Source organism: Chamaea fasciata, unplaced genomic scaffold (assembly GCF_029207755.1).
Source record: "Chamaea fasciata isolate MVZ Bird 193981 ecotype frontalis unplaced genomic scaffold, bChaFas1.0.hap1 SCAF_6, whole genome shotgun sequence".
In the NCBI taxonomy this organism is placed as follows: Eukaryota; Metazoa; Chordata; class Aves; order Passeriformes; family Sylviidae; genus Chamaea; species Chamaea fasciata.
Genome location: NW_027094091.1, coordinates 43,480,499 through 43,504,073, shown reverse-complemented (window position 1 = coordinate 43,504,073; position 23,575 = coordinate 43,480,499). Strand labels below are relative to the sequence as shown.

At 38.5% G+C, this 23,575-nt stretch overlaps 1 long non-coding RNA gene across 1 annotated transcript in view; it reads left to right on the top strand.

Annotated features, from left to right (window-relative positions):
- The window catches only part of LOC136291249 (uncharacterized), a 52,571-nt gene that overhangs the window by 21,864 nt on the left and 7,132 nt on the right, over nucleotides 1–23,575 (top strand). The window lies entirely within an intron of this gene.

The following is a 23,575-nucleotide window of genomic DNA, read 5'->3' as shown; positions in this document are numbered from 1 at the left end:
TTTAAAAAAAATTCCTGATTTATTTTTGAGATGTTAAGAGGCAGGTGTGGTACTAACCTGGGGCATTGAGTGCGATAAATAAGCTTCTGGAATGTGTTTCTGCTGCATTAAGTCAGCTGCCTTCGTGGTGGTCTGCCTGTCAGTATGCTGTCCCTTTGCCATCGCGTGTGGCTTCCCTGGGTGTTTCAAGCAGACAAATCAGAACATACGGGCATGTTTCAGTCTCGGAGCTGTGTCTGCAGTGCCCTTCTGTAATGGCTACTTCAGTGTCTGGCGAATGGTGCATGTTACTGCAAATGGGAATGACATTCCATACATGTGTGGTAGCAGCTGGAGCATGCCACAGTTTTACAGAGGTAAGGCAGCCTGCCATGCACCCGGAGGGATAGGAGTTTCAAATCCAAGTGCATTTTGAGGTCATTAACTTGTCCCTGGCAGCACTATAGTTAGGGGGGCTGTTTAATTAACACTAATTGCTCATCACTCGTTGTGTGGCTCGCAAATAAAGGATTTGCTGAAAAGCACCTCCTAAGATTCATGCAGCTTTGAGGGAAGCACATCTTCTCTCATGTACTCAAGCTCAATTTGTGTGTGTTTTTCCATGCATGAGGAGGTGGTATCGATGTTATTTTTATTTGCATAATATTTATGGAATGTTTGAGGTATTTTTAAGTACATGGTGTGGCTGAATAAAGAAGAGTCATGGGCAAAAGCCACATCTAGCATGCATTGTGTGTTAGTGTTATGGCTTTATTTATTTATTAATTTCTAATGGCAGGAGAGTAGAATGTCCTTGAAGAGAGGGTGAGCAGATTTATCAATCCCTTATCTCTCTCTTTCGTCACCCTCCCTTCTCCTTTGTTCAGGTGCTCCTTTCAGCTCATTTTTGTGTGTGTGGTTTTATTCCCTGACAGAGACTGCATTTTTTCCCCTTCTTACAGCTTGTTGGCTACAAAGAGGAGGAACTGACAGGTTTGAAATAAAAGTAATGATAGGTAATGGTTCATATAACTCTGCCAGTGCAATCAGAGAAAAGCACTCAAAGCACTTTGATATGATAGTGCCAGCACAAAATAAAGTTAGCAGGTTCAGATGAGAAGGAAACTAATGGTGTAAGGGATGAATTTTGCCATTTTATTACAAGAAATAATGATATTTTGGGATTAGAAATGTGGGGTTTTAATACTTATTGAGATTTTAATCCCACCTGTCTGCTTTTTACAGCCTTTCTTCTGTTCTTCTCTTTAGTTTCCTGTTCTATAAATTCTGATTTTTGACTTGAATACTGCTCCAGTTCTGTGGACCTGTGAATATGCCTGATGGCACAAACAAGTTTGGCTTTTCTTTTAATTATGTATTTTTTACCTTTTAATGTGTGAATAAATAACAAGCAAAAGGCCAAAGTTGTGACAAAATAGGGATTTTTTTCATATATCCATACCATTTTGTCTTCACATTTGTATTATATCCATTTTTAAGAGGACCATCTGGCAACTTTGCAATACTTTTACATTGCTGCAACCCAGAACTGACTGCTTTCTGTTGCTATCATACTCTGTCATTTTAGGACGAGACAGTGCTTGTAACCAAGGTTTTATTCCTAGGTTATTTATTTTTGTGCTGCTGTGATCCATGATGTTTATAACTAGAGAAACTGGGTGTAAATTTTCCATGTTTTATGAATAAATTGAATTTACAACCTTTTAAATGAAATTTATATTAAGAAAAGGGACCTCTGCTTTAGAACAGAATTGGGAAGCTCACTCTGAACAACTGATAATACAATCGCTAGGACAGTGTTTAGAGTCCTTGGCTGTCTAGTTTAGACGAAGACCCTGCATTCTTGGTGTCATATCCAGGCACACTCCTAAGTTATTTCTTTATCAGGATATTGAATATTAATCAGGTACGTTAGTGTTTCTCATTTCATCTTGGCTTGTTTTTGTTTGTGGTTTTTCACTTCAAAAGGTCTTAGTTATATCCTAGTGCACTTGATCTTCAAAGAACTTTACTGACTTTAGATTTAATACTATGTGATGCCAAATATGTCCTGTTAGGTGTTGAATGCTTCTGCTTATACTTGCACTTTCACACTAGTTGGTTCTGTTCCCTAATTAAATAAAATCCTGACTGAATCCCTTGATTGTAAAAAATGGTTCACATGCATTATACCTTGTAGTTTCTAATAAATTCCTTTTACCAAATCCTTTTAACACTTTTTTTAATTAGCTAATATATTGATGTCTTGGTTTTGGCTGGGATAAAATTAACAACTTCTTGTTAGCTGAAGCAGTGCTGTGTTTTGGATTCAGTATGAGAATAATGCTCACGACAAGCTGATGTTTTGGTTGTTGCTGAATAGTGCTTATCCTAAGACAAAGACTTTTCCATTTCCCACGCTGGGCTAATGAGGAAGTGGCTGGATAGCATGGTCAGGACATCTGACCCAGGCTGGCCAAAGGGTTATTCCATACTGTTAAATGTCACGCCCATAATCTGGGAGGAGTTGGCTGACAGGGTTCAATTACTGCTGGGAATGAGCTGGCCATTGGTCAGCAGGTGGTGAGCAATTGTATTGTGTATCACTTGTGGGGCTTTTTCCTCTCAGTTTTTAGGTTTTTTGAGGGTATGTGGGGTTTGGGTTGGGGTTTTGGTTTGGTTTTGTTTGGTTTTTCTTTTCATTATTATTATTATTCATAGAATAGTTTGGATTTTAAGTGACCTGTAAAGATCACCTAGTCCAATGCCCTTGCAATGCCCAGGGACATTTTCAGTAACAGCAGGTTGCTCAGAGCTCTGTCCAACCTTAATTTGGATGTTTCAAGGGATCCCCATCCATCTCAGCAACCTGTTCCAGTGTTTCACCACCCTTGTAAAAAAAAAAATAAAATCCTCATATCTGATCTAAATTCATCCATTTTAGAATCATAAAGCTGTTAAGATTGGAAAAGACCTCTAAGATCACCAAGTTCAGTTCTTAAACCTAACAAATACGGGCATCTTGATTGCTAAACAAGGTTCGTAGTACCACATCTATGCATGTTCTGAGCACTTCCAGGGATGGTGTTTCCACCACTTCCCTGGGCAACGTACTGCAGTGCCTGACCACCCTTCACAGAAGGAATTTTTCCCAATCTGCTGCAACTTGAGGCCCTCTCCTCTTGCCCTGTCTCTTGTCTCTGGCCCCCATTTGCTACAACCTCCTTTCATGTAGCTGTAGAGACCAGTAAGGTCCGTCCTTTAACCTTCTTTTCTCCAAGCTAAACACCCCCAGGTCCTTCAGCTGCTCCTCATGTGATTTAGCCTCTTGACCAGCTTCCTTGCCTTTGGACACACTCCAGCACCATTGCCCCTCCTCCCAGGGTGGGTGAGGTGTGGAGTGGGCAAGTGACTACATGGTACTTAGTTCCTGGGTGCGGCTAAACCACACCATTCTCACAGCTTCTTTCCCTTTTTCTCTGGTTTGTTTTTTCCCCCCAAAATAATGCTTTTTCTTACATGACGGTGCCTCTTAGCACATGTTCCCAGACCAATTGTTTTACATTTCTCTACACTCAGCTGCATTTGCCATCTGCTGGCCTTATTACCAAAATTGTCCAAATCCTTTGAAATCTGACTGTATTACTCTTCATTATTCAGTCTAACTCTAATTTTAGAATCATTTAAAAATCTGGAGATTTTACTGTGATTACAATTATGTAAACCAGTGACATGATGATTTGACTAATATTAATAAGTATATGTAACACTTCCCTTCTAAGTTTTGGAGGGAAACTTTGCCTTCAGATGGATTCCATTTAAACACTATGTATCTGATCTTCAAGGAGCTGCACAGGTGTGATCCTGCAAGGCACTAGCATTATTAAGAAGTGCTGAATATCTTCCACTTGTATCGATACTCTCTAGATTACGTGAGGCTTATAAATTGATTCAGTTTCACAGCGCTTTGTGAGGTGAGTAGATATTTCCCTTCCGGGGACACTGAGGCAGAGAGATGTAACATATCGTAGGATGTAGTAGAAAGTAATAGAAAAATAAATATCTCATGTCCAGAACTTGATTTATCAGTCAAAATAATCTATCATAGCATTAACCATAAAATCTTGTTAACAATGCTTTCCCTTTGACTTGTCAATATTCACAGAAAAGACACATGCCAACTATCTGTTTAAGGCATATAAATGTCAAGTAGGTTAACGTTCATATTGATTAATGTGTAGTTTTATCTATGGCTCATTATTGATTTGAGAATTAATTTTGTGATGGATCTAACTGCAGTTGGCAGTTTTGCAGGTTAAATTAACTAAAGATACCTCACAAGTTGGAATCATAGAGTCATAGAATATCCTTAGCTGGAAGGGATCCACAAGGATCATGCTGGGTATATAGCAATTTTTCGTGTAATGACACTATCAGCCTGAACAACAGAAAAGGTGGCTGTTCTTACCAGTTGTTTGTTTCAAGAGGATAGTTTTTTAGACAGGAAATGGGATATCCAAGCGAGTCCCCTTTTTCTCATGTAAATAGGAAGCAGAAATGTGCAGTGGAAGTGCCAGGCACCCCTGATAACACAGCCTCTTAGCCACGGTGGGTTCCTTTTGATTATCTATGTGTATGTGAATTGATTGACAGCCAAAGGAGCTATTCCAGCCCCAAATTCAAGGAGCTCACACTCCACAGTTCCACTGCATACTGAAATACAAGGAAATACTTATGTATGGGAAAACTAGGGATTATGGCTCGTGATCCAGATGTGCACATTCTCTTAAAAGCAGTGTGGTATTCGATACCCGTCCACATTTGTTTTCTTCTACAGAAGTGCAATTTGTAGTTTCTGGGGTGACCTGTAGGCACATAACTGTGGACTTATGGAACAAAGAAAGAAAACACAGGCTAGATTGGGCTTTACGAGTGACTTTCTGTTAACTTTAAGAGCTAAAATGGCTTAATTAAAGAAATACTTCAACTTTATTTGAAACATGAGCATATTCAAATATGCCAATTTAAAAAAAAATAATGAAAGTTTGCAGGGTGAAGCACTCACCAATTCTTCTCCTCATTTTCTATAATTCAATAATGTGATATACATCAGCAAATAAGAAATGAAAAAGGGATTGTGATGAAGAGAATTTACATTGTGTTTTCCTCACTCCTGGATATAAGTCATCAAGAAGACAAATGGCCCTTATGAGATTGAAATTCAATTTAAGGTTCTTCTGAATGAACATTTTTCTCATGTTTTATCTATTGATATATAGTAGATTGAAGAACTCTTGAACTGATTTTTGTTTTTTAAAGCAATTTTGCATATAGTTAGTCATTCCTGGGCATTAAGTTATTTTTCATTGTTTTGGGTTGTGTTCTTTTTCTAAATCTTTCCTGCTGCATAGAATAAAAATAAAGGAAAGAAGACATTAAACATGCATAGGGATTTATTTTCAGAACCATTTCCCCATAAATAATAATGTTCCCATTAAACAGTGTTTGTTAAGAATGCCAGCTCTGATGCATTGTAGGTTTTGTTGCAATCTTAAATTTCATTTAACTGCTTGAGTACAAACCTCTACTCAACCAAATGAGCCTTATTATAGTCATTAGGGGGAAAAAAGAGTTAAAGGAAATGAAATTGCTGTAGCAGTGGTGTGATGGGCAGATTCAGGTGCTGTAATGGCTGTACAAAATGAGGTGAGCTGGGGACATTACATGCTTTAATATCTGGTGGGCTAAAGAAGACCTAGTTTGCAAGATTCTCAGCATCTGTCTCTGCATGATACAGAGGTGATGTTTTTATTGTTTCCCAGTGGGAACTGAAAGCACATTATTCCTGTTTCACAGGAATAATTCCCTCCCCTTTTGAATGCACACATTTCCTTGTCTCTCAACCATAACCCTTTAAAATGTAATTATGTGCTGTATGTATATGAACCCCTGGCTCTAGGCAAGTTGAAGATGGCATTTTAGGAAGAGAACAAGGCATTTTAAACTCCTGACCTTTGCTGCCCGTAGCTATTGTAGCTGAGGTCATCAAGCCAGTCAAGCAGCAAGTGCACATCCCAATTGAGGCTAACAGTCAAACAAACTCAGCAAACAGATGAAGCTGCTGATAAGAGACACCACTGAAGAAAATAAGCACTCTCCTGAAGGCTCTGCCACAATTTCATTAAGTGTTTCATTTCAGTGTTTACACTGTTCTTCATTCTTTTTTACTTTCTTCAGGCATTACTTTTACAAAGAATTCATCCATTTCATCATCTCTCTAACAACACTGCTGAGATTATTTGGATACATTCAGTGGATATTGTACCTGTAGCTTTATTTTACCAAAGGTCAAAGAATGACATGGGCATAGCATGATTCTCTCTGATCTTAAAGGAAAGGTCTTGGTCTTTTATAGAGGAATTTGTTTAATAAAGAAATATGTGTGTCCGGATGACATGCTCGTTCCTCTTAGAAGAATCAAGTACGATTTCACTGTATAGGTGCAGGACTATGAGGAAAAACACCCACATGTTTCTTGCTCTTCCAAGTTAACAAATTTCCTCCTCCTAGTTTGCAGTAAGTGCTAGCCTAATTGCTTCTTTCTCACCCTGGTTCTATGGGTTTTTTTCTCCACAAGGCCCTACAGTGTTCAGTTCCATTGTGTGCAATGCAGGGCTGTGTCTACATGGCATGACTTTCAAAATGTTTCTTCCTGTAAGAAGCCAGTTTTTTTGTCAGGACTCCTTGAACTCTGTATGATTACTACATGTGCCCTCACAAGGTGGGGTTGATATCCAGATGTAGTATTGCCTGATCTTAGGAGTATTTTTGGTGAGGACTAATGCAAGTCAGTCACTAGTAGTGTTCCTCAGAGGTCTGTGCTGGGGCCAGTTCTGTTCAATATTTTTATTGATGACATGGATGAGGGTATTGAGTCTTTCATTAGTAGATTTGCAGATGACACTAAGCTAGGAACATGTGTCGATTTGCTGGAAGGGTAGGATGGCTCTGCAGAGAGACCTGGAACAGTTGGATGGATGAGTGGAATCCAATAGGATGACGTTTAATAAGTTCAAGTGCTGAGTCCTGCATTTTGGCCACAATAACCCCCTGCAATGTTATAGGCCAGGGATGGTGTGGCTGGACAGTGCCCAGGCAGAAAGAGACCTGGGGGTGCTGGTGACAGCAGCTAAACATGAGCCAGCTATGTGCCCTGGTGGCCAAAAGGCCAAGGCATCCTGGCCTGCGTCAGGAATAGTGTGTCCAGCAGAAGCAGGGAGGTCATTCTTCCCCTGTACTCGGCACTGGTGAGGCCACACCTCTAGTGCTGTGTCCAGGTCTGGGCCCTCAGTTTAGGAAGGATGTTGAGATGCTTGAGTGCATCCAGAGGAGGCAGCGAGGCTGGTGAGGGGCTTGGAACACAAGGAATGACTGAGAGAGCTGGGGTTGTTTAGCCTGGAGAAGGGGAGACTCAGAGGTCCGTATCACTGTCTTTAACTTCCTGAAAAGTGGTTGTAGTCAGGTGGGAGGGCTTGGTCTCTTTCTCCAGGCAGGAACTGGCAGAATGAGAGGACACAGTCTTAAACTGTGTCAAGGGAAATATAGGTTGGATATTAGGAAAAGGTTTTTTACAGAAAGAGTGATAAAGTATTGGAATTGTCTGCCTGGGGAGGTGGTGGAGTCACCATCCCTGGATGTGTTTAAAGAAAGACTGGATGTGGCACTTGGTGTCATGGTTTAGTTGAGGTATTAGCGCTGGGTTGGACTCAATCTTGAAGGTCTCTTCCAACCTAGTGATTCTGTGAAAGTTTTATAATAGAAGAAGTTTAAGTTATGGTGGAAGTAAATGTTTCAATTTGTCTACCTGTCTTATTTGCTTGGCCTGAAATAGATCCAATGATCAAAGTCACTATTGGGGAAGCATGGGGAAAGATGTCTCTTAACAATGTATTAATTGTTAAGAGACATCTTTCCCTGTGTGCAGGGAGGGGCAGGTATCTGAGTAGTCGGTTTTCTGTCTTTGTTAATCTCACTGTTTCAATCTCACTTTGGAAGCAACAGGTTGGTTGTGTTGCTGCTCTGTGCTTCACTTGCTCAAGGAAACCTGAGAATCATGATGGACAAGGGGAGAAAAAATTCTATAGTGTCTTTCCACTTTGCTCTTCCAGGGTTGAAAGAACAGCAAAGACTCAGGTGAAGGTTTCTCAACAATCGAAGAAACATTAGTTGCTAAGGCATCTGAGTGTGATAGTAGTCATCACTTCCTGGGTTGAAAAAAGGCAAGAGAGGGATCTTCTGGAATCACTGTCAGTGAATCAGAGGAGACAAACATTGGAGTCTCCAAGAGTCTAGTCACTAAGTTTCAGAAGTCAAATGTGGTGTGCTAAGGGTGAGGAATTCCAGCAGGATCTCAGGAAGTGCTGGGGTGGAGGGAGGGGCAGTGGGGGAGGAAGGCAGATCAAGCTTCAGGGCAGATTAAAGTGATCTAATGGATCTAAGTAAGTCACCCAAACCATTCTCACACAATACCAGCTCAGAAAAAGCAATTGCAACACAGAAGGAATATCTCAGAGTCAGTTGAGAGATTGCTGAAATTGCCGGCTGAATGTGTGGCAGCCAAAAGAACCAGCAAAATGGGGTCATTATAAGACAGAGGGCAGGATGTTGGCACCATATGAAGCCCTGGTATTTTACACAGCAGGCCGTGAACTTGTACAAGCTCCTTTCAGCCTGTTCCAGAAGCAGACAATTTCAGCAGATTTGCAAGAGATTAGATTAAATAACATACAACAGGTCTATAAATGGATACCAAAGGGTTAGGCAGGGATGTATCCTTTAGCATCTCTTATGCAACCCTTTCTGATATTGAAAGAACATTAGAGGAATGAGTTGCAGGCAGTGGTAGTCTTTCTTGTGTTTTCTAAATAGAAAATGGTCATTCTCAGGGACAGGACCATGGGTTAAATGGACAACTGAAAAGATGTTCCACTGAGAGATGGGAAGGATGAGTAAGAGGATGCAGGGAGGCACAAATGTCATGATGGGCACAGTGGTAGGGAATGAGAGTACTCTTTTGTGAGTTTGGAGGATGGAAGCAGCGAAAGAAGAGGTAGGCTAAAGATGTGAATGCATGCAGTGGAAAATGTGCTGTTAGCAAATTTACCATCCTTAATAAGCTGTGCACACTGATCAGTGCTAATTGTCCCTCTGAACACATAGAAGGGGTCCAATAAGGTCCAAAATGAGAGAAAGAATAAAGATACAATGTAATAAATCTCTAAGCTAATATACAATTTTAATTTGCCATGATAACACTTCGGTTTCTCTAGAAATGAAAAAATAGTAATTTTTAAAGTTGCATTGCTACTGCTAAGATATTAGGACTTGTAAATTATTCATTCAGTTACTATAGCTTAAAATGTACTTTTTATAAGTGTTAGTAAGTGACAGTTGCTGTGCCATCTGACTGATGCAAAGGTGAGGAAATAGATTAGAGGCTTAAGCTTCCATATAAATGATATAAAAGCTACCATGACTGAAGATTTTTGAGATGCCTAAATGCTACTAAGTGAAGAAAAACCAAAATGGTAGTTTAGTGAGCTTGATGGAGCTGACTTTTCTCTATCTGGTCAGCTTGAGGTGTGAGGGAAATATTGCAGCATTCAGAAAACAGGTCCATGAAGCAGAAGATCAGGTTGTTCAGAAATGGGATGTAATAAATAAATGGTCTCTTATCTGGGCCCCAAGCAGGCCTGGTGCACCTCCTAATAGCATTTGCCTGTGCTGAAGCACACCTGCAGTGTTACAACTCCCGAGGTCAGTGATGTTTAGTACCACAGCATTCAGAGAGACTCACAGGTACCTGTCAATAATAGGATTGTCAGTCCTCTGCATTCACAGGCACAGCATTGACTGGCTTGGTGCTTAAGCTGATACATGTGCTAACGATATAAAATGAAACTTGTTCCATTTTTGAACCCCTGGCTTCTCCTAAGTTAGCTATTGCCATTGGCTGTCAGATTGATGCTGTGATGTGCTTTTGATGCTTATAGGAGCCCTCTCTGGACTGTGTAACTAACTGATAGGACACGCATTCTTGTGTCCTTGCCATATGCAGCTTGCAGCTTTGCTTAGATTCTGAGGTTGTAATTTTCTTTTCCTGCCTCTGTCTACTAACTTTAGTTTCACAGTCGTCCCTCAGCTTAACTGGTTTTCTTTGGTTTTGTATGGTCCTTACACTATTGTAACTTGCGTAGGCAGCTATGGGCAATTGCTTCTCTTGGAGGCCAGAGAGAGAGAAGCCAGAACACCAGAGCATTCCATATTTTCTGTGAGACAAAGCTATTCTCAGTTCTTGTGGAAATGATGTAAGCAGCTCCCCAGTCAACACCACTTTATCTGGACAGGCAGAAAGGAGAACATTCTTAATAATCGTATCAGTTCTACCTTGCCCTTTTTACAGCTCTGACTAATTTCTCTGCTTCCAGAGAAAACTGTCAGAAGGAGAGGCTGTACAAACATCTATACACAGTGTTTTCCACTAGGGCTTTAAATTTGAAAGAGCCTGCAGTAGATTTGTCCTTCTCTTCTGTGTCATACCAGAACTCTATGTGGTCAGCAGAGTATTTTGTAGATGTTTCAGTCTGGATTCTCTGCTTACCATCAGCACTGGGGATGAAGTTTGTTCTGAGACCTTGGACCAGATCCCCAGTATATGTTGGAGGATTTTGAGATTTGCTCTCATAGTTTTGAGGCCACATGGAGGAGGGTCTATATGACCTAGAACATGATTGAGCTTCGGACATGTCTCTGATATCAAATGTAGTATGCCATGATATGCCAGAGCCATACCATGCCATGACTTGATAGTAGAAGTATTTTATTTTATTCTTCTCCAATGGATTTAGAACTCCTATGTGTTGTAGCAGCTAGTGACTGCCAATCAAAGTAATTGTTATTATTCTAACCACTAGTATTGTTGAGTCAAAATTTCATTGAATTTAAGTAATGCAGTGGCTAAAGTCCTAAAACTCTGTCCTTCACTTCTGCCAATATTTCTGTACAAGGAGCTTTTCCGGGGTTTATACTCAGTGGGAGATTAAAAAATGAAATGCATTTCTCTAGCTGTGTCTTGTATATGGATTTTAAACATTGCAGAAGTATGTGACATGCTAGTAAATATAAGTGGGGTCTATTTCAAAATAAATTAGCTAAAAATGTTGTTGTCATGCTGGAAGAGGGTTTTTCACCTGTATTTTGAGGAAGCCTTGCAGAATTAAATGTTCTTATCTCCCCTTTATCTAGATTCCTAAACATGGTATGGAGAAGATGGCATACATTTCTCCTGTACAGCATGGGGTCCATACTCTCCTTTCAGGGCAGTGGAGGGAACAGGGAAAAGCTCCTGCAAGGACAGACAATTAAACCTGGTAAAAGTAGAAGGTTGTGTGCAAGGGATTTATTTCTTGGCCTTTTTTAACTGCTAATAGTAGATTCTGTGGGTGTACAACTACTGACAGCCACATATAAACACTGCTGCAGAATTTCACTACCCCTGATGCAAATTTTAGGCCTGTGCTGTAATTTCAGAGCTTCTGTTTTTGTATTATCCAATTATAGATCTTATTTTGGTGTTGAAGTTTCAGCAGGTGGCTATAGTAAGCACAGATCTAGCTAATTTTTATATATGGCATCATAAAACCAAGTGACAGAGACAAAGCTTGGTTGTAAACACTGTGATTTAGTCTGTTTTCCTATTAAAAAGAAAATGCATACAAACCCTTATAGATTTGGACCCCTCTGAAGAAAGGTTAAAATTATATGCAAACAATCTGTGCTCCACACATAGGCAAACATTGCAGGTATGTAAGAAATGATAAACAAGTTAATTGTGTTGTAACTGTACATAATCTCATGAACTGTTCTCCACTGAAGTCATAATTAACTGACTGCATGCACAGAGCTGCCCAGTAGTGTTTCCTAGCAGCACTTATCATTAAGGACTTGGCATTAGGTGAGAATGGTTTACACAGAGCCAGTTAGAAATTGTAATTTTCATCAAACAGTACAGTACTTTTGTCTGTTCTGATTAAGAACCACACTAATTTTCTAGCTTAAGACACAGTGACAAGTGTCAAAGCAATTTTTTCATTTAACAACATATTAAAGTATCAGCGTTACCCGGTACAAACAGGAAAATCATAATACTAATGCAGCAAATGACAATTACATCTATTCTTTATGTCCCTAACCTGGGATTTTTGGACAGTAAATTTGAAAGCTATGTAAATTGAATAACTGAATGATCTTTTTTCTGCCTCTAATACCACTCCTATTTGAAGGGAAAATGATCTCTGCTTTTGTGTTGCATATTATTTTAGCTAACTAGTCAAGGGAAGTAAATGGTAAGAAATAATACTGAATTTTCCAATGCCACATGCTAATTCAGAGACAGAACAAAGGCATTTAAACATTTTTGTAAGTAGTTCAAAGGTAATCTCTCTAGTGATCATGTAAAATTTAGACTTCAGCATGAGTATGCTTACGAAATGCCTTCAGATATCAGCCCACATTACAATCTGCTATTTTGTTTTGAATGAGTATGTCGTGACTAGAAGTTTAAGTGGTAGCTACAGATAAGATTGAATTCAGTGCTTTAATGATATCCCTTTTCAAGTTAGCTGCGGGAAATATTTTCATTTAATTTGCTGAAGTCCATTGAGAATATAATTTTATTTTGCTTTACATAAAATTAACAAACTTGTGATGTTCAAAAGCCAGTGCCAAAATCTTAATTAAAACAGGCTTTTTTTTTAGTTTTAAGCATGTTGTCTGGAAAAGAAGCATCCTGTCTGAAATAATTTTATCTTTGATCTTTAAATACTGAGACAAATTCAGTTGGAATATTTTGCATGTGTTTCCATTGTGTTGAGTATTTAGGTTTCTTTCTGCTCTTCTAATATGTTGTACCATAACACCATTAATTTAGAAGAGTGCCCTTGCTGGGTTTTGTCCCAGAACACTCATTCTTATTTTCCCTGGTGGGATGGAACTGGGTTTCATTTCTTCTCAAAAATTTTAGTAAATCTGGTGTGGAATACTGTATTTGTTTTGCTACTGCTAAGATCAGTTCAGCGTCAGTATTTTAACCTTTATGAAACGCATGTCTAGCTTCTGGTCTGTAGGAGTGCAAAAGTCTTCTGAGTGGTATTGGCGTGGTTTCACCATGCAGAAATGGTGTGTGTGGGAGGACAGGAACTGAAAGTTAGAATCCAAAGAGATCAAAAGAAGGATATACATATCTTTTTGTCAAATCTGAAATAGCATCTTTTTGATCCTGTAAAAGGCAGGAGGAAAGCAGTGAACTGAGACTGGGGGAGCTGGCACAGCATTTCTTCTGATCCTTTCTCTGCCATCCTCTGGGACAGATGTAAAGTAAAAGCAGGTTCAGGTTTGCCCTGCTCTTTGTCAGAGCTGGCCACACATGAGCTTGGTTTGGTTTTAAATTAGTGTCCTCTCTCTCAAATGATCTTTGTGGAAGAGTTTTACATAGATCTAAATACTTTTTTTGTGAACAGGTCCAAAAAGTGGAACCTGCACGTTTGTTTTTTAACCATGAACAGAGCTACCTATGTGAGCTGGAGCTGTGAAGGGGAGCTGAAGCTGAGACATAAATCTTGTAGTTTTTGTTCTTCATGTATATTTTTAATAGGATTTTTGTGTATGGTTTTCAGATAAAATCCTTTCAAGAAATCCGTCTGTTAAATCTAGGTGCTACGTTGCTCCAGGCCCACACAGCAGTGGTATTTCCCAAATTTTATTTTGTTTGATACTTCATACAGTACTCCTAAGTATTTTTGAAACGAGGAATAAGGATCCACTGATTTGCATTCCTCACTTGAAAAGCTTCTTCGGACTGTTGCCTGCAAATAATCTGAGTAGCAGTTGACATATGAACCTAGTTGGCAAGGATGCCAGTGTAGCTATTTCTTGACTGTGATGCTAAGTAAGACAGTGAAAGCATTTCCTTCCAGCCAGCTTTTCATTGTTATTTGCCCTACAGTCACATTCAAGTAGCTTTCAAAAAATATGGAAAATAAATCAGTGAAGTTTGAAGATACATGATTATTTCATATGTAGATAGGGTTTTATTATATATAATTAATGTATTTATTTGCTTTGAGTATTCTGTATTAAATACAGACGTTTTCTATTAGGGGAAAAAAAAGAAAAGAAAAAGGCAAGAGCAAGCCCACCTCAAAAAAACCCCTCACCTCAAGTCCCTAAATATTTTCCAAATTAAATTTCATCTCAAGACCACTAGCAGATAAAAATTTCACTCAAATCTATGTCAGAACAGAACAGTTCTAGAGACTGGACACAATTTTCTGAGTTATTCAAGAACATTTTCCAGATCTTTTTAGCACATGTTTTGTGACTGAAGATGACCCTCAATCCTTTCTTTTCTTTTTCTGCCTTGTTATACATTTTTTGAAGTGTTGAAGGCATTAGACACTGAATTCTGTACATTGCCTGGTGATAAACTACAGAGCCTTCGTTTGTGACCCTGCATAAGTAGGAGTCTGAATTTGGAATAGCAAAGCCTAGTTCTTCAGTGTAGAGCAGCACTTGTACTGTTTGCATGCCTGCATACATCTCTCTGAATGAAGTGCTCGGTGTTAGATCTTTGAGGAAGTGTGTGGCCTCAGGAATAAAAAATCATCAGGGAAAAAAGCCTACTTGGGTTAATCTGATAGTGATTTTGGGATGAAATTGACCCTTCTTGGGATATATACCCTTGTGGTTTATCATAGAAAGCTTAGCTGCTCTTAAACTCGTGCCTATTAAAGCTTTATTGAGCAAGTGAGTTAATCAGTCTTTGTCATTTTAGATCCTAATTTGCTGAGTTGGCTACCTATCTTCTTGCTTTCTAAGAAAGCTTGGTGAGGTGTCCCAGGTTATTAAAGTGATTATATCCTTCAAGTTACTATTTTTGTGGGGACCTGAGGTTGCAGGACACCCCTATGCTCTACCTGTCTGCCCACTGGGAGAGAGAAGTCCTTCATCCAAGCAACTTAAGAAAACCTGCACTGTTTTTTGACCGTTCTTCTTCTCTGAAGTTTCCAGAACTTCCATTGTACTACAGCAGGGGCACTTAAACAAGTCTAAAAGCTTGAGTTTTTCTCTCCCCATACTTACTGGGTTAAAAGCAGGTCTGTCTCATAGTCTTCATTTTTTCCCAGACTTTTCTTCTAGATATGCAACAGTAAACTCTAAAAAAGGAAGAAATGTTGATGAAGTTTCGCCCATGAAAATCCCGAGTGTAAGACCCCTTGAAACTGCATTTTGGCAGACTTAGAAAAGTAAGATGACTGTGTGAAAACTATGAGCCCATGTGGGGCAGAATGCAAGGGGAGAAGTAAGAGGTCACACCATGAGCAATGAAAGGCAGGGGAGTGGCAGTGTTGGTGTTGCCTGACTGACTGGAGATAATGGCTGAGGATACAAAACTTTATTGCTGAGTGCAGAATTTATATGGGTTTGGCACACGCATGTTACTATTAAACTGGGACACAGACATGTATTATATTAGGCCAGAGAGGCTGTAGTTAAGATTTTTGGGAAAAAAAAAAACTGTGAAGGAACATACACTCTTCATAGAAATACATGTGCTGTCATCTCCATTGAGATTTGGTCAAGATGGTTGCAACAAGGGTCAAAAATTGCTTTACTCAGGCTGTAACTGTAAGGGCTCCAGTACTGTATTTGTTACACAAGCTGTGCATGAGGAGGAGACATTAAAAATAACTTTAGACAAACCACAAATAGAAGATATTTCTAAAGGCCTTTTATTTTGTAACAGTCTAGTAATTTTTAAGAGACTATAGCGCATAATAAAACCAGTCTCTCCCCTTTGCACTGTCCTCTGTAAAGGCAGAAAAAACCTCCTAAACTACATGCTGTGGAGTCAGTAGTGAGATGAGTGTTTTCCTCTTTCCTGCAGCCTGAGATGCTCTTAGTCAGCACAGCATAGCAAGAGGTAGCTGCCAATGCTGGAGCTGTGGAAACAGTGAGAAAGCCTTGCATCACGGACTGGACGGGCCATGTGGGTGTGTTTTATGGGTTCCCTGGTACATTGCTCACTGAATCTCAAGAGCAGAACATCGCATTGATAGTATAGACTAAAGAAAAAAAGAATCTTTTCTAAAGATAGATTAAAATCAGTAGCTTTACACCATTGGAATTATCTTCTATCTGACAAACCCTTTTGTGCAGAAACAATCTTTGATCAATGCAGACCTTATATATAATGGGTATACTTCTATTTCTGGCTCTACTATCTTCCAGGAATGTTTCTTCAACAACTACTATGTACAATACTGATTTTGGCTTTAAAATTATGAACGTTCCTGTTTTAAATTGTTGCACTGTGGTTTATTTTATATAAGCTACAGTATTTCTTGCTAACTGATACTCAAGTGCATCTTCAAGTTTCTCAAGAATATCTTGTTTGCTGCAGGGAAATTAAACTCTGTCTTTCTATCAAGTACATGCAATCAAATATCTGACTGAGTTGACATTTTAGCCTGCTTGTACAGCATGTTCTCTGCTGTGACTGTAGGTGAAACATTCTCTGCTCGGGTAGGGTATCTTTGTGTTAAGCTACATGCATGGGGTCAGGAGTAAAAGCAGCACTTGTCTTGCAAAATACGCTATTGAGCTGTATTGATTTCTCATTTAGCAGTATTGGGTGTTCACCCTGGAAATCCAGCTAGGTTTCTAGTTGCTTATGAGAAGGCTGATTGGTATTATGTTATCTAATGAGTGCATATAGACACTAAGGGCTTATGCATGTTTTATGCGCTCTGAACAAACCAGAAAAGACATCTATATGAAATAATAAACTGTCCAGCAAGTAAATCATGGAGGTTTTTAGACCATTCAATTCAGTTATTTTTCAGTTTTTGGAAGGCAGAAATAAACAGTGGATTAGTAGTTTGATTCTTTGTCTGTGTTTTAAACCAGCTATGTACTTTGAGATTCTGCAGTGTAAGGTAAAACAGTAGAAGGATACGATTTGGAAACCTGATAAATCAGGTTAAGCATATGTGGCTAGAACCTTCAGGCCCTCTTGATTTGGTCTCTGATTCAGATTTTGCAATTACATAACCACCCAGGAGTTCCAGATATCTGCTGAGGATTTTCTGCCTTTTCACTTTCCAAATATTTCTCGAAGGCAATGTTGGCACAACTTCTTAGGGACACTGTTACTGCTAGCTGCCCTGGCTGCGGGACTGGGTCTGTAGGCCAGCTCCCTTGCTTGTCTCCATTTCCCATAATGTAGATATCAGTGGCAGGTGTGTGCCGACTACCTTTTAAGTGATGTCACACAGCTAGTGATGAGTTCAAGCTGGACAAAGTGTGTTTTGAGAACCAAACCAACAATTAGTGTTCTGAATTATAGAGGGTCAAAGTGGTTTGTTCTGAGTGCCCAAGTAAAGTGCTTTCAGAAATATGGTGATGGAACACTCACATTCCTCGCTGAAATCCATGAAGAATTTTTTTCATTCCATCTCCTGCTTTTCTGTTCACATGGTTCCTTTGATCCTTGGTGCAAAGAGTGTTCCTGACTTTGAAAGTTGATGTCCACTTGTGTGTGTGGGGGAAGGGGGGAGTGTTTCATTCACTGCCAAGGTATGCTTTTATGAGTGGGAGAGTTTCATTCTGTTTCTGAGGACAGATTGCGTATCACATCAAACAAGACATGCACGTTTTCATAAACAAGTGTTTATCCTAATTTTAATATAAGAATTTTGACTCAGTCATTGTCTTAAAAGTTATACCAAAACAAGTAGGAAAACTGAGACATGCTATAATCATAACGGCATTGCCAAATGTTTTCATGTTCTTTCTTCGTGAAGCACGCCCAGGAAGATGTTGACAGGGAATATCAGCAGTGTAGCCTGGCTGTGCAGTATTAGTCATGTAATAGCTATAAAAGTAAATCCTTCAGTGGTATTCTTGTCCCGATTGGACGTATAATCCATATTTTTTAAGTTCATATTTGTGTTAATATCTGAGAGTTTATAATTTCTTGTCATACTTTGCATTTCAGGAATGAGCTTGGACTCGAGCCTGTTTCTGTTACAATGAAAAAGATTTTTCATTTATTTAATGAGAGCTTTATTGCTGTTTATTAAAGGAGAGCTGTGCTTAAGAATACTTCATGTAAGTGCTGTATTATAAGACCTTCATCTTCAAGCAATCCAGAGAGAAGGTAAACTACTGAAGCAGAGAAAGAGATTAAGGGGGAGCTGAGGAAGTTATTTGCAGGGACAGGGAAGAGAGGGGAGACAACAGGCATTCACAGTAAGAGGTGCTGTGAAGGAGGAGATTCTTGGGGCAAACTTGCCTCTAAATAACACTGCTATTTCAGAAGGTTTGTGTTTGGTTTTATGTAGATTTGAAATACTATACTTATAACTTCTGCACACTTTGTATTGATGGAACTTCACATAATCTCACTGACAACTGCACATCCCCTTTAATATAGAGAAAATGGGTTAGAGTGCAAACAAGGTAATTTTGAATTTTAAGTGACAGCTTCTGTTGAAGAAATAGTGATTTTTTACATGGAAATAAGTACAGCTAACTCAAAGACAGTATGCAACAAGCTGCACACCTCTACAGCTTGTTTGATCATGCTATACTGTCCAGTAGGAAAACTCTTCCATTGTTTTCATGGCTCTTTGAATCCCTTAGAAGAAATTTTGCATATTATAGCTGCCTCAGGCATCACGACAGCACAGGAAGCAGATTTTTATTCTATAAACAATTTATTCTATAAATAATAATTTATAGAAATTATTATTCTGTAATAATTTTCAATTATTATAGAAATAATTGCACAATGAAGCTTATTATAAGCACGGTGCCAATGTAGAAAAATGTTGGTCTTGTAAAATGGGGCCTTTAGAGGTTGCTGCAATGGAAATAAAATGACAAGAATGTATATCCAAGCCTATCACTTTTAAAGTGAAAAGAAAACCAGTACCTTGAAGGAAAGAAGGATTTATAGGATACTATGGAGAATTTTAGACAGTCAGAATTGCTATCATATAATCAGTAAGTCTAGCAGTCAAACTATTCCCAAGCATTGGTTGTTTTGATTTCATTTCACACAATCAAACTGAATTTTGCTAGCCAATTATGGTGGGACTTCAATAGCTGGACAGATGACTCTTTGTCCTGCCAAATGTGTTTTCATCTATGCTATTGCCATCTGCTACTCTAAATCGGAGAAGCATTGTAAGTGTCTTTTGCCAGATGTGGTTTAAATCTCTCGCTTACTCTGTGGTAATAAATGTGCTTTTGTAGGCAACTGAAGGGGTGTCAGACTTGGTTTGTGTAGGTGAGATAAGGTTTGCAATGCTGCTGCTGTTGAAATGGAGCTGAATAAGGTGACACCTAGACATAGTGTATACCATATATTCATGGTGGAATTATGCCTGCCTGTCAATATCATAAAATACTTGCAAAAAATTAAGCCTTAATGGAGAAACTTTTTCAAATAAATGAATGGGGCTTTTTGCACTTCAAAATTTAATTCTCAGTTTTTTTATTGTTTCATGCATGGGACATTCTTAAGCTACTACATATATTTCAAAGTAAAAAAAATAGATATCATTTTGTTCATAATAACTTGTAAAAAAATTAAATGAATTTTGCATTTTTTATGTCATTAGATGGAGTAATTTTCAGATTGAAGAGCTCTTAGATTTGATTGGCAGTGCATTCGATCTCTAGAACAAATTGCTTTCTTCCTGGGTTGTTCTTTTTCTTTCCTTATTTTCTTTTCCCCTTTCATTCCACCTCTGGATTTCGTGTTGATGTAGAGTAGTATTGGTTTTGCTCATTTTCACCACTGTGACTTGGGACACTTGCTGAAAGTCCTAAAATGAGGAAGAAGCTCAAAATCTAGGCAATTTGGGAATGTTATTTTAGCTGGTTTTATATTTATGAGCTCATTACAGTGCATATCTGACCTGTAGTGTCTCTGTTCAGTTTCCAGAGTGGACTCTAGTGTGCTCTAGGTTGAACCAGCAGGCTGCCATGGGTCGTGGTCACAGTGGCAGAGCCCTTGCCTTTTCACCTTCTCTTAAGCACAGCCATCAGGTGACATGGTGCCATCTCATCTCTAGGTGAAATGATGCAATCCCTCTCTGGCTGAATTTAGGCAGAGAGAGTAGCCCTCCAGTTGGGCCTTTTGTACTAAGGAAAATGGCCCACAGTTTTACACCCTTCTTTGGTGGTCAGAGACTTATAGCTGATTAGAATGACTGAAACTTTTTCAAAAGAAAATCATGATGATTTTTTTTTTTTTACTTTTAATTTACTTTTTATTTAGGGTTTTTTTTTAACTTGAGAGTTACTTTTTTTTTTTTACTGTTACTATTTAACCCCTATTTCTGATTATTATTAATATACCTTGACTTTCTTTGCCTCAATCTTTCTTTTAATCCTTAGAAATATGGGGGAAGGAGAAACCCAAAGGGACTCTTGGGGTAGTTGCCGTTACCCTTCCTTTTTCTTAGGATGTATTTTCAGTGTCTAAATTTTTTCAAGACAGTAGTATAACTCTACCTGGCTCAGAGAAAAACATGTGGCCTAGCTCTTGTCATCTTTCTTCTGCACAGATTTCTGCTTCAAATAAATGCCTTATTTCTGATTTTTTAAAAATTATGATTTGCCTCACAGTATTCTAGACCAGCAATTTAATAAGGAAGTAAAACTGAAATGCATAGCATGCTGTATACTTAAAATACTTAAATTAAAAATATAGATAATATTATCTTGAGTACAGATGATAACTCAGTCTTAAAATACAGATGATACCTCAGTCTTTGCTTTAGGGCTTTCTCTCATTGCAGGAGTCTTTTAAAATAGTAGAACTTGGCAAAAGAGAAGAAAATGTAACCGTACAGCCTAAACTCAGAATGAACAAAAGTTTTGTATTATCTATAGGAGAGCCCAACGCTGAGTATCAGACAATAAATGGACAATAAATGTGATCATTAATTAACACATTAGTTTATTTACATATTTATTTTGTCTGCGCCTTTTCTTAGAGGGGAAAAAACTCTTGTCCTATAAATTCTAAACAAATAATGTCCAGGCAAACTAAACCTATTCTATGACTGTTGTTTATAAATCACACTCCATATAGTCAGTCCCTTCTTGGCATCTCTGAAATCATGGTTGTTTTTCAGACATGCTGACGATGAAGGTCATTATTCAACAAACCAATTTCTATTTCATCTCTGTTCCATTGATCATGTGTGTAAATTATAAAATTGCTTGCTTTGGTGTATGCTGTCTGAATCCCATCCGCCCCCTATATATGTTCATTTGTGGTCATCTTTTCTGGTCTTCATTCTAGCTAGACTAAATTGTTTATTCCAGGTATAACTGGACTTCGCTTACATAGCAGTTTGTTTGTAGAATGTACACTTAACTAGGATTTCTCACCATGAGACATTTAGTTTCAGTTTACAAATAGATGTCTGACCCTTCAGGATAAAGATGGAATGTCTTATGCAAGGTACTGAATGTCTTAAATCTTTAATTGAATGTATATGGATAAGCTTAGATAATTCAGTTCAGGCTTTCTGCAGATTTAATTTCTTTAGTACTGTACATAATTTTATGTACTTTTTTTTGCAGATTTATTTAGGTCTAGGAGGAGTCTGGCCCATAGAGAACTACTATCCATGTTACAATTCCTAGGGTTTTTTTCCCTGTAATTCTGAGAATAGGAATTTCTAAAAATGGAAGAAGTACAATTATGGCAAACTTGAAATGTGGTTTCTAATGCGGTTTGCTCAACTAATATGTCTTCCTATGCAATAATTAGAACAGACAACCTAAATATATAAGCACACAAACCCAAAAAGAACAGACTGTAGGTGGGATTTTTTAGTACAAGCAATTATTAAAAAAAACACGTTGTTTTGCATTGGTCGGTGCAGTGTTAATGACAGAGCATCTGATTATCATTGGAATTTAGCAGACAGAGCACTACACAGTAAAGCTAGAGTTCTACTGTTATAAGAGATAATAGTAGAGACCTGTCCCAGAATATCATACTAAACTTTTCTGAGATGATTTGTGGTATAAAAAGAAGTAGTTTGTTATCTTGAAATGTACAAAAATTACTTTGGTTTGAATAGAGCTGTGAGAAACATGTCCATTAAGTGACTCAGAACGAAGTTTATGGTCTGGGGGGGAAAATAATCTCCAGAAAAATTAGTTTTCTGTGGTATTTGAAAAGCTAATAGCATATTGGGATATGCAGTCAAGTTATATGTACAGAAACCCAGCATTTTCCAGCAGGTGAAGCATCAGACTCTTGAGGAGGTTATGTCTGCATGCAGGAAAGGTCGAACAGGGTTCAGTCACTTATGTCAGTTACAACAGGTGTTATTTTCTCTAGCAAAAGCAACAAAAAAAGTGGTAGATTTCAGAGTTTAGAAATTTGGGAATGGATTATAGCTATCTTTCAGCATCTCAACTAAATTCTGTCTCAGTAGTGGCTTTTAAACTCCAGGGTATTTGCTGTTCACAGTTCACAAAACCTTGCTTAGATGTAAGAAAAAAAGAGTTAGTCTGGTTGTAGCAGTGTATGGCTTTGGAATAGTATGGCAGGGCAAAACTGTCTTCAGTTGAAGCCTGTTAGCACACCCACAAGTGTTCTGTGTTTTCTAATTTTTTTTCTTTTTAGTTTTCAGCAGCAATGGCATTTGAAGAGTTTATTTTCTGGCTGGTAAAGGAATTATTGTGTCTGAAGTCAAAACACTGGAAAAATGGTGTTGTGTAAAGTCTCTTGCTTAAGCAGTTGATGGGACCTAGCATAACCAAGAGCTGTAGTAATGGAGTTGGAAAGTGTTTTGGAGACTGCCCAATCCTTTAACCATGCCTTTCACTGCTGGTATTGAAGGTAAATGTAGTTTTGAATTTTAGCCAGCTCATTTCTCCTCATTTGAGAGACTTACTCTGCTGTCTTTGCAAGGTGTGTGTTCGTTCTTTTCACTATTCATAAGATGCATGGAAGGGCTTAATGTGATTTAAAAAGAAATAGGATTAGCCAAACTGTGAAAACTTCAAGGATTTGAACAGCACTGGAAAAGGGCACTATCAGCAATGGAAAATACACTTTAGTTTAACTGTCTGTAGCCACAAGTATACTTGAAGAGCTCAGAGTAAATACAAAGCATCCTGACTTGGCACAATAGTATTTTGCCTTTTAGCCCCTTCTCACTCCTGATCAGTTAGAAAAGGCATTCCAGTTTGTGACCTCGAGTGACTTCTTTGTCATGTCGTACTGAGATTCAGGAGAGATTTTTTAGCACCTGACTGGCAGAATTCTTGTGTGAATTTTGTCTGTCAGGCTTTTCTTGATGTAAAGGGTGAAGGAGGGGAGAGATCCTCATTTTGCTGACACTCCTTGGGGAATATGCTGAACCTTAATAGTAATATTCTTAAGAATTCTCGGATGAAACAGAAAAATAGGTCCTGTATGCATCTTCTGAAACACTGA